This window comes from Mus caroli, unplaced genomic scaffold (genome assembly GCF_978045245.1).
Source record: "Mus caroli unplaced genomic scaffold, Mus_caroli_1 scaffold_17, whole genome shotgun sequence".
Classification (NCBI taxonomy): Eukaryota; Metazoa; Chordata; class Mammalia; order Rodentia; family Muridae; genus Mus; species Mus caroli.
In genome coordinates, this window is record NW_028227272.1 from 26,105,088 (window position 1) to 26,124,758 (window position 19,671).

Consider the following 19,671-nt stretch of genomic DNA (forward strand, 5'->3'; position numbering starts at 1 on the left):
GTGCCCCATCTACCACTGTGAGTACCTGACATGTGTTTGGAAACTCTGTTCCTATTTTGTGAGAACACTTTTGAGAGCTAGCTGGACTACCACAGTGCAGCCTCTTGGAGATGCTGCATTCAGATTGACGCTGTGTACCCATTAGTATTTGTTTTCTTAAGTCAGCACCATAAGTGGCAACCGAGGCTGGACCAAGATTGTTAAGTGCAATTCTACATAAGAACCTGGAGGTTCTTTTACTGGTCTCAGCTCTGTAATGTGGTCCCAAACATTGTGCTGGTCAGAATCAGATTTACAGAGGGATTGTAGAATGTGCACAACACAGTATGGACCTAAGAGACCCAGAACTTTCCAGATCACCAGTGAGCCAAGACTGAATCTTGTGACATTTGTATTATCCCCTTCGTGCTTGGATGCCCTTCATTAAATGCCAGGCGTTGCAGCCCTACAGTGGGAGAGATACATGAAATTTTAGAATATGCTGTCTTCCTCTAGATTCGTTACCTTAGAGTCTCTTAAGATTGCTTGTGCTCTGTGTCTGGGGATGCTACCCACCTCAGGTCAACTTAGTCAAATAACAGGTTCAGCTCTTTGATAATTGGGTTTCAATCCCCCTGAAACATCTTCTATTTCAGTTTCCCTGGAATGTCATCCACTAGAGATCCAACATGAATTCTAGGAGACAGATATCTTAAATATCTATGTTGTGCCCACAGTCCTAGTCTTTTGAAACCTCTGCCCTACTTTTCAAGTGACTCCGAGAATCAATGATGTTCTCCAGAAAAACAACAACAATAAAAGGTCACGATTCAATCAGTCTATATGCATACATCCATTACAATCTAGTATGATGGAAAATATGACCTGAAAGTCAGAAGGAAGGTGGCAAATTCTGCATTCACCTTAAAGCTAGACATGACAAGCATTGCTTCTGTTCTTACTGGGAAAAAGCAAGTCCCATAGTTACGCTGGTCCTGAAGCTGATAGGGAATTACAGTCTCAGGGTTGTCTGGAAGTGGAGATCTGGAAATTATTGATGGATGAGCAATAAAGTAAGATGACTACTGAAATGAGATATGTTATGATTGATTTATCCTACTCACACAGATTTAAAAAGGGCTATGATTCTTTTTACTATTTCAAACATACTATAAAAAAATATCTGTAAGTATGTGCCATCATTTCTTTAAAATACCTGTTGAAAGCCAGATTGTCAAATGACAATTAACTCTCTAACTGTGTGAACTTAGACTTTACCATCATTGCACTGCTGGACGTGCCAGTAAGCTGGTTTAAACTCCTGGTTCTTCCACATTCTCACTAAACTTTCATGTTCTAAGATACTTTAATTTTCCAACCATATAGCTACCACAGCCTATCTTATTTTATTTTAATTTGCATTTTCTTCATTAATAACAACCTACACACCTTTTCTCATACCTGTTGGTCATTCAAGGCCCCTCTTTCATAAACTCCATTTTCTCGGTACAGGAGATGCCTAACATGATTTGTCTTAAATTTTCGCTATCATTGCAGGTCCCAGGGAGATGGCTCAGAAGTCAAAATGGTTGCCATACTGTGAGGGGCAGAGGAAGCTCTGAGTTCTTTTGCAGTATTGACACGAACACAGTCATATCAAGGACTCCAATGCCTCAGTCCCAGGAGACTTGGTGAAACCTTCCTCTGCGTGAGGCTCACAGGCATCACAGTGTGGTCCAAACATGAGCATTTCCAAATGCTTGACCAGTGTGTGAAAAATCAGCAAGTTCAGCTTCCTCCTCCCTCAAACTGGTAGGACTATTGATCATTTTTTCTCTCTTGGAGCTTGCATAGAATCTTTGGATACTGGGAGAGCTAGTCCTCGGGGAGGAGGGACATCATTTTTCACACTCCTTCAGGTGAGTCCCAGTTGCAGCTTCAAGTCTTTTTTCAATCTCTGTGATACAAAAACAACCCAGGGCCAAATAACCACAGCTTACTTAGTTTCAGGCCCAACTTCCGTTGTAGCTTAACAAGCTGTTCAACTTCACTGAGCCCTCAGGACGGTAGCAATTGGCCAAGTGATCTGAATGCCTTTAGTTTCTGAAGAGATGTGTACTTCATACTGGAAATCCTACCTCCAGAGCTCTCCATACACTGTCATGGGCCATCATCACCTTGTCCCAGTCACTAGGGTGAGATCCATCCATCTTTGTATCCTCTCTCATTAACCTCATAAAACCCATAGGCAGCTCTCTTATTAATCCACCTCTTCCTTGGTTTTCTCTCTCTTTCCTTTACATGGGTCCTCTTCATGACTGCTTGTCTAGTCCCAGCAGCCCCAGTGAAGGCTTCTCCTTAACTGTCTATGGCGATTTCTTTTTGTTGGGTCCTTTGGGTGTATCTTTTGGATCTCTGACATGAGTGAGGTAGACTTTACTTTGAGGTCCTTGCAGGCTCCTTCCCCATATGGGGACCCCCGATGGGTGTCTAAATCATCCTATCAGTGACATGAAGAAGGATTTGCACTTTTCTCATTTTCTTGTTCATGTCACTAGCAGTCTGCTACTCCCTTTCTCGAACTCCTTCCCTACCCCACGGTCCCCTTTTACTTTCCTGGTTTCTGTTCTTACTCCATGTTGTATACTTATATCTGAAGGTATGGAGCTAGGAGCAACACATGGCTAAAAGCAGATGGCATTTGTCTTTCTGAGTCTAATTTCTTGTTCAATATAATACTTTCTGGTTCCACTTGTTTACCTGTAAATTTCATAATTTCATTTTTCTTTACAGCTGCATAGCATTCCATCGTGTATATACGGACCACATTTTCAGGATCTCTTCATCATTTAGTTGCTTTCCCTTTCCTAGCTACGATGAGTAGACAGGCAATGAAGATGACTGAGCAAGGAATAGACTGTTTGGTCCTTTGGGTGTATCCTAAGACATGGTAAAACTAGGTCGTGTGGTAGATAGTTTTTTTTTTTTTTTTATCACTTTGAGAGTTCTCTACACTGATTCCAGAGTCAAGTTTTCAATCTCACCATCAGTGAATGAGTGTCACTTTCTCTAGATCTTTACAATGAAGAGCATAAATGGCTACTAAAGGAGAAAATTAGTCTTCGCAGGGATGAGCCGCCTAAATGGATACCCAATACCAAGTGGTCAGCCCTAAAACATACACATTGAGTTAAACGAAATAACCCAGAAGGTTGCATTTATATGCTTATTTGCATATACATGTAACAAAAGTAGTTAAAGAAGAAGAGCTTATGAAACTGAGAGGGACTGGGAGTGTGGAAAGGATTGGAAGGAACAGAGAGAAGGGGGACAACTCAAATGTATTTTAATTAATTTTTTTCGCAATTCTGTTCACTTATTTTATAAAAAATAAGTTAATAAAAAATAAGTTAATAAAAAATAAGTTATTTTATAAAAAATAAGAAAAAAAATAAATTTTATTTCTTATCATATGCAAATGTAATAAGCAAATAATTTAAACATCTTAAATCAGTCTTACAGAAATGTCTTAAGGTATCAAGTTTAGAAAAGTTTGTTATATAAAGCTAGCTAATGACTTCTGGGTTAACTTTATAAAAAGGCTCGCCTTTCATTATTGCTTGGTGTTAGGTGTGAAGTATGCACAGATTTCACTCTACGTTGGTTTCTTCTTCCTAAACTTATATAAGCTTATTTGTTAAAGAAACTCCTGCCACTTCTCTTTCATGTACAGTATTATGCAAAACGTGAGCCTGCATTCTACTCAATTGAATAATTATTCTAACAAGTCTCCTTTAACAATAATATATTTTATAGCACATACCTTGAAGATCATTTTCAAGATCCTGAGGTAATTTAAAATACTTGGCTGATATTAAATTGAGTTAATTGGTGGGTACTTATTAGCAGCTTGGAATATATAAGCCACAGGACTGGAACCATAATTCCTGAGCATATTTTAAATACGTTTTCTCTCTCTAACTTTTTCATAGTACAGAGGAGCTAACTGTGACTGGGTTTGTTAATGGAAGTGTGTAGCTTGACGCTCTGAGTTGTTCTCTAAGAAATGTATATGAGTGTAGAATTTACCATGTGTAAATAGAACTTTGCTTTAGTTAGAACTAGGGCTCTTCCAAATCAATTCTAGCATTAGCTATCATATCACATAACATTAGTCCTTGATAATCTTAGTTTTGTGGTCATCTTTTCTTTAGAGTATTGCTTTATTCTTACTAAAAGTCAAAAGGTTGTCCTTGACCATTTGCACAATCTTCCCATATACCTATCTTGCCCCAGTCTCCTGAGATGTCATCTTAGTCAAGTTAAAATCTCCTGATATTTTGCATTATGTAGAAACTGTTATTAAATCTAGTATGTCAGAAGTTTCATACAGTGTGCTCAAATACATAAAATAAATAAATCTTAAATGGAAAAAAAAGGAAGAAAATCCTAGGAGATGTGAGAATCAAATTTAAATAGTGAAAGTGCAGTAAACGTTAACATTTTTGAAATTATAATGATACTAAATTCTTGTATGATGTCATGGGAAGAGATAGGCCATAGACCAATGTCTTTCTAGGACCTTCACACACTGTAGCTGTCTTCAGACAAACAGATTTCATTACAGATGGTTTTGAGCCACTGTGTGGTTGTTGGGAATTGAACTCAGGACCTCTGAAAGAACAGCCAGTGTTCTTGACCACTGAGCCATCTCTTCAGCCCTCTCCCAGGATTTTCTTATTTCTTTTTTTTTTTTAATTAATTTTCTGAACTGAGGATTGAGCCCAGAGCACCACACATGCTAATTGAGCATTCTACCACTAAGCCACACCCCCACTAAGCCACACCCCCAGGAAGGCCAGTGATTTTCACTGGAGACTCTCATACTTACCTTTGGGATTGCATTAATGACCACTAATGGCATATTATAACCCAGAACTATTATATTTTACACCTGAAGATAGATTCTCTATAAGGATCGTTTTCATCAATTACCATAAATTAGAATGATGTACTTGTCTTTGAAAACATTCATTAAGTTTTGGATTGATTTTATGTCCTTGCTTGTAATAAATATCATTCAGATCCTTCACTCATGAAAATGACCAGCAGTCAGTTCCCCGCAGTCAGTTCCCCACAGTCACCCCAGGTTCCCTCTTATCTGTAGGGATTTCTGCTTTACTCTGATGCTTCGCTGGAAGCTCTTCAAGCCAGCTCGGATGTGAGGACTTTGTCTTCAGCCAAGAAAGAGACTGTGTCTGAGCCCCCTACAAAAAGATGATACACGCTCTGTGGTACCACATATACACCGTGAAAACACCAGTGAACAGAATTATAGGATTCACCCCACTCAGTGGGAAGAACAGCAAGATCAAGCAGGGGTTAGTTGCACTGTGAGATGGTCAAGGGTTTCATTTGGAAAATTGTTCATGATGTAATGTCTGTCTTCTGGATACACACAAGGCAGCCTTTGACATTTCTCTTAAGCTAACTCTACTTCATAACAAAGAAAGCAACTGAATTTTTTTTTTAAATTAAAAACAAGCATCTGTAAATGCTAGTGTTTTCTTTCCGCTTGATCTAACTAGAATTTGGAAACTCTATCGTGGCAATACAGGTATTTGTACACATCCACAGGAGCCTTCCCTCACCATTGCCAGCTGTCTTCTTTTGTTTTGTTTCTTATCAACATGTGTATGTATGTGTGCATGATGTTTCCAGGGGACGGCCTGAGTCATAGCATGAACGTGGAGTTCTGAGCACAACTTGGTAGCCCTCTCTTCCCGCATTTACATGATATGGAGATTTGAAGGGGAATTGCTTTAATAGACTCATATGTCTGAGTGATTGGGGAACGTTAGAACTCTCTGGGAAGAACTAAGAGGTGTGACGTTGGTGGTGTGGTTATGGCCTTGTTGGAGGAGGTGTCTCATTTGGGAGTGAGCTTTAAGAGTACAAAAGCCCACACCAAGCTAAGTCAGTCTTTCTGTTTCTGTCTCTGTCTCTCGGTCTCTCCCTGACAAAGCATTCATGCCTCCTTATCCTTTCACTTCTCACTGTGTGAGAGTGTAACCAGAAAGACCACATTACAGCTAACATCTGATCTTGGGTCTGTGAGGCACCAGAATCACGGAGCAATACATTTAAGCTCTTTATGGATGGACTTGTCCTCAGTATTCTGATGTCATCGGACAAAATAGATGACACTCACTAATAACTATTACTTGCTCAATAAAGGCCCAGGCCTCCTCCTGTGCCCCCTGAGATGTTCTTCCTTAGTCAGTATGTTCTCTGCATCACCCCAGTAAAGCCCTGCTCTCAAGTATCTTACAGGTTTTTCCCCTTGACCCCTATGTGTTTTTAATTCTCTTTTTATTGGTTTGTTTTATAAATGCTGGGCAGTATACTTTCTCTTTCTCCAGTTGTCCTATATTATATTTTTAAAATAATGAAAAAGTCTAACTTTTTAAGCCACTTTTGAGCAGGCTAAGCATCTTCAGTAAGCCTATTCTCCTTGCAGGAAACTGACACCAGCTCTATTCTCTTCCCAGCCTTTTGTCAGTGGATGTATTTCATGCTTAGCCCCTTTAGGGCTTTGCCTTTTGATTCACAAAAGTCCTCTCTTTTCTCTTTAAAATAAAAACTTCAAGCTTCGGCTTTCATAATTTTGCCTCTGAAGTGAGCATCAAGAACATTCTTAGAAGTAAAAATCTGAATGCTAACTCTCCTGATATTTCTAGTACAATTATATCAATCTTCCTCCAGCCTCAATGCCTCTGGATGAACAGAGGGAAGTCTTTATTGAGGCAATGCGAATGGAAAAAAAAAGTCCCTTGATTAATTTTAAATGATCTCAATATGGTCTGAGTTGTACCCAGCTTGTATGTTCCTTTAGTTGCAGTTTTTGTCTCCCGAGTCTGCATGCAACTATGGAGGAGAGGGTTCCTGTCATTCGTGCTCCATTCACAGCTACCTGCACCCTGTGTGATCCTACTTCTGGCTATTCTTCTCACATACATCCTTTGCTTTGTCCTTTGAATTAGACTCATCCTCCCACATTATGTGGGATTATCATTCATGATTTTTTTTTACTTATAATGCTATTAATTTCTATATAACTTTAAGTCCTTGCATGGTGCACTGCTTGAACAAAACTACTCAAGTCTTCCCTCTTAACTCACCTGAGGAGTCCTGAACACAGGACCAAAGGATGCTTTTCAGAAACAGATGTTGGAGGGTAGAAAAGAAGTGTTGCCTAAGAATTTGGGAAATTCTTTTTGGCAAGGAAATGGTGGGCCGTGGGCTGTTCTTAAGAAAGAGGGATGAGGCAGAGTAGAGGAGAAGAAAAGGAGTCATAAATTCAGTCCTTTAAAGAAATGTTATTGCCCGTAATAACACACTATCACTGTTGAAAAGCTATAAAGGGAAAGATCAGAGCGCTGTCAAGAGAGGACAAACTAAGATGAAGATTCTATTTTCAAGTTCATTGTTTTATTTTAATTGTGTGTGTGTTTCTGTGTACATGTGTATACATGTGTGCACATACATGCACATGTGTGTGTGTATGTGTGTGTGTGTGTGTGCATCTGTCTGTTTGTTGTTGGCCTGTTTGTCTGTCTATGACTTAGTAGAAGAAACCCCAGTCATTTAAATTCTTCCCAGTTGTTGTAATAAAAAGTAATATGATCTTCCTCAGCCGGTTGTTTGTGTGGTCATTTTGATGGTTCAGTCATGTGCTTCTTTATTCCTCTACATCAAGTAATTATAGTCATTTCTTGTGATATAAAAGCTATTGGTGACATGTGGGTTTATTTATTTATTTATTTATTTATTTATTTATTTATTTATTTAGAGAACTTACTAGGAGCTGGAAATCTTCCAAATGATTAATGTAGATTGCCTCATTTCTTGCCCACATTAATGCTGTAACAGAGCTAGCTCGGTTTCACAGATGGAAAAACCTTTAGAAGGTTCAGAAAAATTGTTGAATATCATGTACCCAGGAAACCTGAAAACCATCAGGATTGATAGTTTTCTTTGAGTCCCAGAGCTGACTTCCCATTTGCTTGTTGAAAATTGGTCTTACTGTTTAGTCTGGGATGACTCCTGACTCACCAAGTATCCCAAGCTAGCCTTGAACTCACAATGCTCCTCCTGACTCAGTTTACCAAGTACTAGGATTATAGGTATGCACTATCATGCCTGGCTCAGAGACCACATTCATAATCAGGTTCTCACCAGAACCCCAAATTGTGTGTATATGTATATTACCCTTTTCATTAAAAGCCAAACTGTGTCGATACTTTGCCTTAAAGAAGGAACTCTAATATATAATTTAGCATTTCACATATTAAAAGAAAAATCGATCAAAGAAAGCCAGTAAAAAATACAAGGAAAGTCAGTTGAAGGGCTGCAAGCACACTCCATTGTCCAAAATGAAGGCATCGACTTTCCCATCATGAGATATTTGTATGTAAGACTTCTAAACAGGTGGCAGGTATGTGAATGACTACAGAGTCGGGTCTTGCCTTAGTTGCTGTACTGATGTTCCTCTGAGTTGCAAAATCAAATATTTACATTTTCATTTCTTTAGTGAGTTGGATGGCAATCTTCTGTGTTATCATCTCAAGCAGAAAAGAAACGAGTCTGTACACGAGGTGACCTCACATCAGGCACAATTGCAATCACCATTTTGAGGGGATCAAACATCTAGACGTATAAGATCCTTAGACAGCAAGACATGGGGATGAAATCTGATCTTCTTTTGATACTCAACATGAACTCCACACACAGATGTCATTGGATGTCCCTAAGTCCCTCTGTCCCTCTGTGCCTCTGTTTCTCTGTTGCTCAACATGGGCTCCGTATGCTGATGTCAGTTGGCCAAATGTTTGTTTCTAGTTGTCAATGATATTTAGAAGCTGAGGCTGTTTAGAAATATTTGTTTTTTCAAACTGACCTTGATCTGTTACTCAAGCATGTGACTAGTAGAGCCAATAAAGAGGACGTAGACAATTGTCCAGCTCTGCAGGAGTCACCCACAGCATAAGCTACTCTTGGTCACGTTCAATGGCTTCGTCATCTCCGGCACTGTCCTCTGATGGACTAGGGCAGAGAACGGGATTGGTATATGACATAGTGTAACATAAAACATGCTGCTTTGTGAGCTGGCCAGTGAGCTCAGTTGGTTAGAGTGTGGTGCTAATAATAAAATGCTGATTATAATGGAGCTGTTGCTAACAATGAATAACATTTGATTAAACTATGGTCCAAATAATTTATGAGACATATTCTATTAAACATCACTTAGGACTGATCTGACATTCAAATTTAACTAGAATTCCTCTCTTTTTATTTGCTAAATCTGAAAATTAGTTTTAAAAACTGAACGAGTAGCTAAATAGGCGACTAGTAAGTACCTTTAGATGCTTGCTCTCTTCCTGGTTGGTTCACTTGCTGTCTCACGCAGGGGTTAAATACATCCATGCTTTCTACTGTTTATGTATCTTTTAATTTTTCAAGTTAAAACCACTTCTTTCCCTTTGTTGGCTTTGGAAGAGTCATCATTTCTGAACAAGATTCTTGTATTGTTTTGAAGGTAGGTGCATTAATGTCTCAGATCATTTTAAAGGATGCAGAAGGACGCTGTCAACATCTCACTAAACACCAACATTTCTCCTAGTGACCCTTATAACCTAAACATTTTTGCTGTTACTTCTACCATAATCCAAAACCATCTAGAAAGTTTTCCACTTAAAGATTCATTATCAGTTACCTGTGGTAGCCTGGCCAGAAATCTGTATGTTGGCAAAATGAACATGTTTTGCTCTAAGGGAGGGTCTAAAGCAGCTTGCAAGGACCAATGGCCATTTTTCTCATTTATATGAGGAAGCTGTCGGGCTAGGTGATCTCCAGCACTGCTTGGCAGCTAAAATGTTCTGGGTTGTATGTCAGCCCAGAAACCACAGTCTGTGTGGGAAGGAGAAGAGATTGCCCACTGCCTTGAATGATGGGTGAGGATGTTTAGGTTGACAAATGCTCATGAGCTCCAGCTGGCCCAGATGCTTCCCTCCAGCACTCTCCTCTCAAACAAAACTCCCAGCTGACTGATGACATTGGGTACATTTGCTGGGTGGACTAGCAGGGCTGGGTTGGAATCTTGGCTTTGCCACTTCCTATCTCTTTGGTTTGGGAGCAGTTCGTAAGCTGAAATCTACTTCCACCCTCTGTAGGAAGAGCATAATTTTATCAAGGTGAATAAATGCTGTGGAAGGAAGCATTCTAAGCTTGAAGCAGGAATGTTTGGTTATAAAAGAAGAGTAGCCTGTGCTGGTAGAGAGACCATCTGAAAAATAAAAGCAGATGTAGCAGGGTTGCTTCAAAATGACTATCCTTGTATCATGAATGGGGCAGCTTACAAACAACAATCTAAAAATATTTTTTTTCACAGTTCTTAACACTGAAAGTTCATGATTATCTCAGTTAGGGTTTCCATTGCTATGAAGAGACACCATGACCAAGGCAACTCTTATAAAAGACAATATTTAATTAGGGCAGGCTTACACTTTCAGAGGTTCAGTCCATTATCATCATGGCAGGAAGCACGCCAGCATCCAGGCAGGCATGGAGCTGGATGAGGAGCTGTGAGTTCTGCTTCTTGATCAGAAAGCAGCCAGGAGAAAACTGTCTTCCAGGAAGGTAGGAGGAGGGTTTTAAAGCCCACCCTCATAGTGACACGCTTCCTCCATCAAAGCGACATCTATTCCAATAGGATCAAATCTCCTAATAATGCCACTACCTGGGCCAAGCGTGTTTAAACCAGCACAATGAGGAAGTGGTCAGCTGATTGAGTGCCTGGTAGGGATCTCTCTCTGAGTTCACAGATGGTGTCTTCTTGTTGTACCTTCACATGGTAGAAGGATCTAGCTATTTCTCTAGGCTTTTTATCAGGGAACCTCTCCGAAAAAGGACTCTGCCTACAGGAACTAATTGCTTCCCAAAGTAACTAGCCTCTTAACACTATCACCAGATAGTTCAGAATGTAAATTGGGGAAGAACGCAAGCATTCAAAACACAGCACGGACAAATATTCTGCTAAATACAAGACAGAAGACCTATAAGTATTTGTTGGTTCTTAGAGAAAGATACAGGTGTCTGTGAAAAATGGTGGGGAGGGTAATTTGGGACAGAATTCCTAAGCCATGCAAGGCACATCCAAGTATTGTATCTAGGAGCCTACAGGGAAACTTGGTGGTGTGGCCACACCTTGCTCTGGGCTGCAGCTGATGTTACTGCAGAGGGTAAGCTTGGCCCAGAGTGGTGATGACTATCTTCTAGCCAGTCATCATCTTGCATGACTGGAGAGCCAGCACTGTCAGATCTTCCAGGCTTTCGAGAAGAGTCAAAATCTGGAAGAAAGCTCATTAAAAAATGTTGAAGGTAATTAAAATTTTATTTACTGCACTGACCAAACAAAATATGTCTGCAGTTTATATTCAGCCCATGAGCTGTCTTTGGAATATCTTGTCTAGAAAAAGATCCAAGTGAAGGAGAAAAATAATTTTAGTACATTCAAGCGTTTTCTGCAATGACCTATTTGTGTTTACCACGGAAATCTGAGAATATCTCAGATTTTCAGTAAGATGGTGGTAAGACACAAGAGCTTGAATTTTTGCTGAATGAAAAGAGACAGGAATTGCTGTATGAGCTAGTGTGGTATAAAATAGACATGGTAACTTCAAGAGTGAGGTCAGATTAAGAAGCAAGAGTTCTTCAGAAGCAAGAAATAAGAACATGTCAAGAGAAAAGCAGGTTTCCCCTCAACCCCTGTGAATAACAAGAAAGCTTGTTTGATGTCCTGGGCTTTCACAATAAAGATTGGGTTTGCCCATTTCCAATTGCATATAGAAGAAAAGGTTGGCATTGGAGAACATGGAGGTAGCCCATAGAAGGACTTTGATTTACAAAAGGCAAAAGGATATACCCTACCTCAGGGTAATGTCACTCACCACACGTGGGTAATTGTTGCTGTAGAAAAGTTTGAGTTGTGGAAAATGAAAAGAAGAGGCTTTGACTCTGATAAGGCCTGGGGTGTGGGGGAAGAGCTCTGTTCCCCACTCCTTCCTGAGAAGAGTGTGAGGTGAGAAGGAGGAAGTCAGTCTTCCAGCAAGAGAGAAGACTGATTGGTCACCCCAGGAGTGTGTGTCCACAAAAGCTCAGATTAAGTGTAACGATTCTCATTCTAATGACGTGGCCCTTTAATATATTTTCTCTTATTGTAGTAACCTCCAACCTTAAAATTATTTTTGTTGCTACTTCATAACTGCAATTTTGGTACTGTCATGGATTACAATGTAAATATTTGTGTTTTCCAATGGCCTTGGGCAACCCCTGTGGAAGGAAGTTCAAACCCCATAGGAGTCGTGACCCATAGGTTGAGACCTGCTGAATTAGGGGAAGCAAAGAAAGGGTTGAAGAGTATAAGCCAGGGAAACGGTGAGGGGATAAGACACAATGGAAACTTAAGAGCTCTGTGCTTTCAAGGTAAACCATTGTCATTTTGTTGAGATGAATGTACATAGAGTTCAATTTTGTAGCCATGGTATTCCAAAAAAGTAAGACACACATCAACTGAGTATAATGGGACTTGCTTTCTTCAAGATGTATTTGGCATTCTTCCACTTCCAAAGCAAAGAGTCCTCTCTGCTCTTTCCTTTTGTGAAGCACGTGGGGCATAGAGTCATTAACACTCCCAAGGCCAACATGGGCTTTTTGTTCTCACCAAGCAGGCATTTCAGCCTTATCGACCTGCAAATGCCATGCGTCTACATGGCAAGCGACTTGAGAGAAATCAACATTTCTCTTCCTCACTGGAGAGTGTGGACTCTAGACAGTTATGAATGTGTACCCCTTCTCTACACAAATGCTGTTCAGAAAGGTAAAGAAATGCACTGTGGGTTGTTCATTAAGCTGTCTCACTGCCCAAGCAGAGGCCATTGGCTGCATCATTTCAGCTGGCTATCATAACAGGCAGCACCAGAGAGATCGTGCTGGAAGGATGCCCTGCCTGGTGAGTGAGCATCTAACAATGTGATGCACCAGAAGGGCTGAGGGACCGACATCCAGAAAAGTTAGCACTGAATGGATCATTGCATGAACACTTTGTATAAATTAACCCATTTTTTTTCCTTCCAAGAGTCACAACGAGACAGATGACTGTCATCTCCCTTTTTGCAGTCAAGGAATCTAAGCTTAATGTAAGTAATGTGCAGAGGTTACACAGCTAGTCGGAGGAAGTGCCAGGATGCTCCAAGACATGGATGCTGCTGTCTATGTCAACAGCATGGCATGACCACTGTCCTACAGGCTAGTATTATTAGATCCAGCTCTCTGTGTGAATACAAATGTCAAACCCACACAGGCACAGAGTAGAAAATGCAAGCTTTTCAGCTATTAATAACCATCAGAATCAGCTTCAAGACAGATTCCAAGTGACCTGGATACCTGTGAGACACTGCTTCACAGTTCCTTCCAGAAACATGGAGAATTTCATTATCTGCCTCCTGTACTGCTCACACGCCTAGATTTGGATTTCCAAACTATCGGTGAAGGTAGCAGGATGAGCCAGTGTCTTACTGTGAAGTTCAGTGCTTCCCAGCAACTTAACCATTGCCAGCCTTGTGCTGATCCAGGGTGAACAAGGGCACCAGAGAACATGCATCCAGCCTCATTATATGACACAGACAACTATGGGGCTCTCTACCTTAATTTCTCTATCACCAACTGATCTACCCAGATTTTTCATTTTTGTAAGTAAATTATTAACTTGCTTGAACCATGCACAGCATCTTAACTAAAGTAAAATGGTGCTGGCCCATATTTTTAATGAACATTTATAGCTCCTACCTTAGAGCTCCAGTATTCTGGAACTATTGTTTTTAATGCTGTTTAGTTATTGCTTCGGTTTGTTTGCCCTGTAGTCATCTTTATTTGGTAAAAAGGAATTTTAACAAGATCTTGCTATGTAACCAAGTCTTACCTCCAACTCATGGTGATAGTTCTGCCTCAGCTTTTCAGTTCCTGGAATCTTGTCTATCTCTGATGTTGCACGTTTCTTGATTTTCCCATTTCAGACATTAACTCTCAACTCTTGTTGTCGCAGGCAGAACTCCATTGAATTTCCACACTCTTCAGCCTCTCCTTTTAAATAAAACATATTTTTATGACTTATTTGCAACATACTTTTAATATTGTTTTTATTTTTAAATCTATGAAAATTTTGCTTGAGGGAGGCCCTGCAGTTGTCCTGTCAGGGAAGCGAACTGCCTGAAGAGATAGGAATGAAAGCTCAGTGCAGACTGACTTTGTCAACCTGGACCAAACTTTGGGAACTCCGGTGCCAGGTGGTTCGTTGTCAGCATATTTAAAACACAGTACAATGTAGGAAAAGGTTTCCAGGCAACAATAAGTCCAATCCATCCAATTCCAGGTGCAAAATAAAGCATAAGATGTGGCTACATAGAAACTCTTTACAGAGTACATGTGACCATGAGCATCAGTTCTAAAGTTAAAAAGCCTAGAATCTAGTGTAGTCTCTGTCCAACAGCATAGAAATCAGCAACACATAAAGTACTTGTGACATCTACCCCAAGGATGGGTGATTGTGGAGCAAGTGAAAACATGTTGCTAGACAAAAATCGGGAGGGATGAGCGGATGCAGAAACCCCGGTACTTGTTGTATCTGAGAAGAGTAGGTGTTTCATCTACTCCTGACTCAGTTCCTCCTGAACAAATGACCATGACACCCCTCATGAGGATCATGACCACTAGTCACATGGCACAGAGCTCTCCATGCCAATGAGGTACCTTGATGGGCTGGCCCTTCCTGCCAAAGTCTTCAATCTCTGGCCCACCCTGCGTAAGTACCATGCACCCATGTTCCATGATGAACAAGGTATAAACAGTTCAGACAAGCAAGGACTGTCTCTCTCATCAAGAACTTCAGGTGGGGGAAGCTTCACACAGAGTCACATCACCTAAGTTTCCCACAGAAGGCCCCTCTGCCCTGGCATGGACACTGGCTCCTCACCAGCCTGTGTGAACCCCTCATTCCATTTTCCAGCAGTGACTGGATACCCGGGAGTTTGGGAACCCCTGCCTCCTTAGCCTCAACCTGAGCTGTTTTTTTTTTACCCAGGCTGTGACCCCCATCTTAGAGGCTGTATTCTGCCTACCCCACACTCTATGGTGGAGAGAATAGAGTGTAGTCCAGCACCCTCCCACTTCGTCTGCCCAAGCAGAGTTTACATACCCCAGTGGTGAGGCAGAATTTGGACCCACAGATAACGGTCTAGGAAATGAAGAATCTGGGATAATTCATTCTGGGGAGTCTTATGAGATCTGCCACTATAGCAAGAGGTGGGTGAGGTCTACCTCCACAGATAATACAAAGGTCACTAGAGCATCAACAACATCCACTCTCAGCTTTCTGGATGGCATACAGGTATCTGATTTTTATCTCCTCCATTAAGGAGGCATCCTTGCATAATTAACATTCTTGGTTTTCTCAGTGTTTCTCTGTGAGTACAAGGACCTCTGTGTCCCCAACATTTGCCTCCATGTAGGCATGTATGTCTGTGTACTTTGTGCATGTCTGGTACCTGTGGAAGCCAGAAGAGGGTGTCACATCCCTGGAACTATAAGTATAAACTGTTGTGAGATGCCATATGGATGCTGGAAATCAAAACTGGGTCCTCCAGGAGAGGAAAGAAAATGCTCTCCATGGCTGATTTATTTCCCCAGCACCTTGGACAATGCATTTTGATCTCATTCAAACTCTATTCCTCTTTCTGCTTCCCCCACATCCATGGCTATCTCCTACCTCCCTTCAGCTCCCAGAACATGCCTTTATTTTTTAACCCATTGACTCCAGTTTGTTGTGACTGGAGCACCATACACCTTTGGGTGTGCAGCCACCCACTGGAGAGTGGACAGCCTAGTAGGAGCCACACCTACTAGGTTTGAAGAAAACAGACTCTGCCTCCCTCAGAAGCCATCAGTTGTCTGTAGTTCCTGAGTTAGGGGTGATGGGTTGTGAGCACATCCACAAGCTAGAATATTGACTGGCTTGATTTTGCTCAGGTAAGTACAACAGCTATGAGTTCATGAGTGTATCATGTCAAGAAGTCATTGTTTATTCTTGTTCTCCTCAACCTCTGCATATCACGGTCTTTCCACTCTCTCCGTCCCTGAGCCTCTGTACATGTGTACCTCTGTGTGTGTGTGTTTGTGTGTGTGTGTGTGTGTGTGTGTGTGAGAGAGAGAGAGAGAGAGAGAGAGAGAGAGAGAGAGATTATGTTCTATTTATGGTCCAGCACTCCACTGATACTTATTCTCTACACAGCCCCATAATAATTTTTTTCTTTTTTTTTTAATTATTCACTTTATACTCACTCATTGTCACCCGTCCCACAATGCTTTGCCTTCTCCTCTGGGCATGTTCCTCCCCTTCCCGGGATCCCCCTACCCTAGCCCTTCAAGTCTCTGTGGAGCTAAGCGCTTCCTTTCCCACAGAGGCCAGACAAGGCAGCCCAGCTAATATAGCATGTCCCAAGTACAGGAAACAGCTTTTGGGATAGCCCTGGCTCCAGTTGCTCAGGACCCACATGAAGACCAAGTTGCATATCTGCTAAATATGTATGGGGAGGCTGGGTCTAGCCCATGCATGTTCTTTGGTTGGTGGTTCAGACTCTGAGAGTCCCAAAAGTCTTGGTTAATTGACTCGGTTCTTGATCTTCCTGTGGAGTTCCTATCCCCTTTGGGGCCTTCAATCCCTCTTCCTGTTTTTCCTTAGGAGTCCCCAAGTTCCATCCACTGTTTGGCTGTAGGGTCTGAGTTAGCTGCTGGGTGGAGCCTCTCAGAGGACAACTGTCTCCAATCTGCAAGCATAAAAGACTGTCATAGTAGTGTGATGGGCTAGTGCCTGCCAGTGGGATAGGTCTCAAGTTGGGCAAGTTATTGGTTGGCCATTCCCTCAGTCTCTGCCCTATCCCCCATGCCTGTGTTTCTTGTAGTTAGGATAGAATTTGGGTTGAAAGTTTTCTGGGTGGATTGTGGTATTTCTATCGCTCAATTGGGGTTCCTGTCTGGCTACAGGAGGTGGCCTCTTCAGGTTCCACATCCCCAATGTAGTGAGTCACAGGTAAGGTCATACACATTGGTTCTTGCAGCCCCATATTCTTTGTTTGTTTGTTTGGTTGGTTGGTTGGTTGGTTCCTTTTGTTTTTTTTTCGAGACAGGGTTTCTCTGTATAGCCCTGGCTGTCCTGGAACTCACTTTGTAGACCAGGCTGGCCTCAAACTCAGAAATCCGCCTGCCTCTGCCTCCCGAGTGCTGGGATTAAAGGCATGCACCACCACTCCCGGTGCAGCCCCATATTCTTAATGCAAATTTATCATGAGTTACAATTTTAAAACCTACTATGGCTATTTAATGTGCTTGGATGCATGTTAACACAAAAGTCATCTAAGTGTACCCAATTCTGCTCCTTCCCATCCCTTTCCCCACCTCCAGCACATTGTTCTGGAGACCAAGCTCCCTCCTTCCATCTTCACTCACCAGGAGGGCTTGCTTGTGCCCCTGACCTGCCATAGAACAGCAGTTGTGGGGTATCTCTGCTTTGCCCTTGATCATGTAACCTTCCTTTGCTTTCTGCTCAGAGCTCCCTGTGGTTTGGCTGTGGAACAATGGAAAATGGCTGAGAGAAGCCTCACCAAGGACAGCAGGCAGCCTGTCTGTCCTGTGAGTAGAACTCCTTTGGTCACAAAAGGCAGCCCTCTTTGTCACCAATGTTTCCCGGCTAGTCCATCCTTATGGGACAATATTTTCATCCTTTCAAAAATATTAAGATATTCCAAGTATATTTTAGCCAGACCCTCACCACTCTGTCTTCCCTAATTTTCTATCATTAAATTCTCAGGAAATATTTAAATTAGAGGACTTCAGTTTCCTCCCAGCATGCTGTGTCAAGCCAGACATATTCCTTGGTCAACTATTATCTGGTGTTGTAGACTGTGAGGGCTTTCAAGTCCAGCAAGGGAACCGCAGGTCATGCACCAAAACTGTCCTTTATAGGTAGAGCTGGAATTGATTTCAGAGGGCCCATCTACTACCAGTCCAACACATACATCTTTTTGTCTCCTCCAGATTCTCATATCTCCCTGTGTTCTAGTCCCCTGAATCTGTGATGCTCTCCACCCCCATCACTGGGGTCTCAGATGAAAGCCTGTCTCCTCACCTCATTACAGAGTGCTTTCAGATGCCCAGGATGGTTCTCAGGGCCTTTCTCATCACCTCATTACAGAGCCTGCTTCCCCTCTTTCCTTCTTTCACCCTTGGGCAGAGCTCTTGAATCAGGCTGCCTGCCCCTCCTCTGCCTAGTTAAACCTCATTTAGTTCTAAACAAGATTCTCAACCCACTTCTCTTTGGACATTGTCTCCCTGTCTTTCCTTGTCATTTCGATTTATGTATTGTTGAAATTCCTACTGTTAGTTCCTTCCTTGTGGCCAGACTCAAATGAAAGAACATTTACTCTTCCTAAAAGTTATTCTTATTTACATGTGATAATTGCACATAGTTCTAAAGAGCAGTGTAATATTTAAATATTTGAGTGCCATATTTGCTAGCTAATTAAATTAAATAAATCAACATTTCCATCTTTATATTTACCTTGTATCAGGAGACTGTGAGCCTCTTTTCTGGTTATTCATAAAATACATGACTGTTTATTTTAAATTAGAGTATCCCCACTGGGCTGTGGACAATTACAACTTACTATTTCTTATTTAAAATTTATATATTTTTATTTTATGTGCATTGGTGTTTTGTGTCTGTGTGAGCATGTCAGATCTTGGAGTTAAAGACAGTTGTAAACTGCCTTGTGGGTGCTGAGAATTGAACTCAGGACCTCTGGAAAAGTAGCCAGCACCCTTAATCACTGAGCCATTTCTCCAGCCCCACAAATTCTTATTTCTAACTACTTACATTTGAGTACCCATTCTTTAACCTCCCTCCAATCTTCTCCAGCTACTAGAAATATGGCTGATTTTCTTTCTGTAATCACAGACTTATAGATTGATTTTGTATCTTAGCTATTGTTAATAGAGCAGCAATAAACATAGACATTCTAGATCTTTTGATATGTGTACATTATTTTCCTTAAATAATAGAGATAGATCATATGGGCTTTCAGGGAAAAATTAAGAATATTTTTGTAGATATTTTAGTTAGGGTTAGAAATGATGTGATAAAATACCATGACCAAAAGCAATGTGAGGACGAAAGGGTTTATTTGGCTTATACCTGCACATCACTATTCATAAGTGAAGGAAGTCAGGACAGAAATTCAAACAACGAAAGAACTTGGAAGTAGGAGATGATTCAGAGGCCATGAAGGAGTCCTACTTATTGGCTTGCTCCTCATGGCTTGCTCAGTATGCTTTTTTATACTCCTCCATATGACAAGCCCAAGAGTGGCACCACTCACAATGGGCTGGGACCTCCTCTATCAATAAATAATTAAGAAAGTGTTCTACAGCCAGATCTTATGGAAGCATTTTCTCAGGTTCCCTCCTCTCCGATGATTTCAGCTTGTGTCAAGTTGTCATAAAACTACCCAGCAAGACTGACCTCTT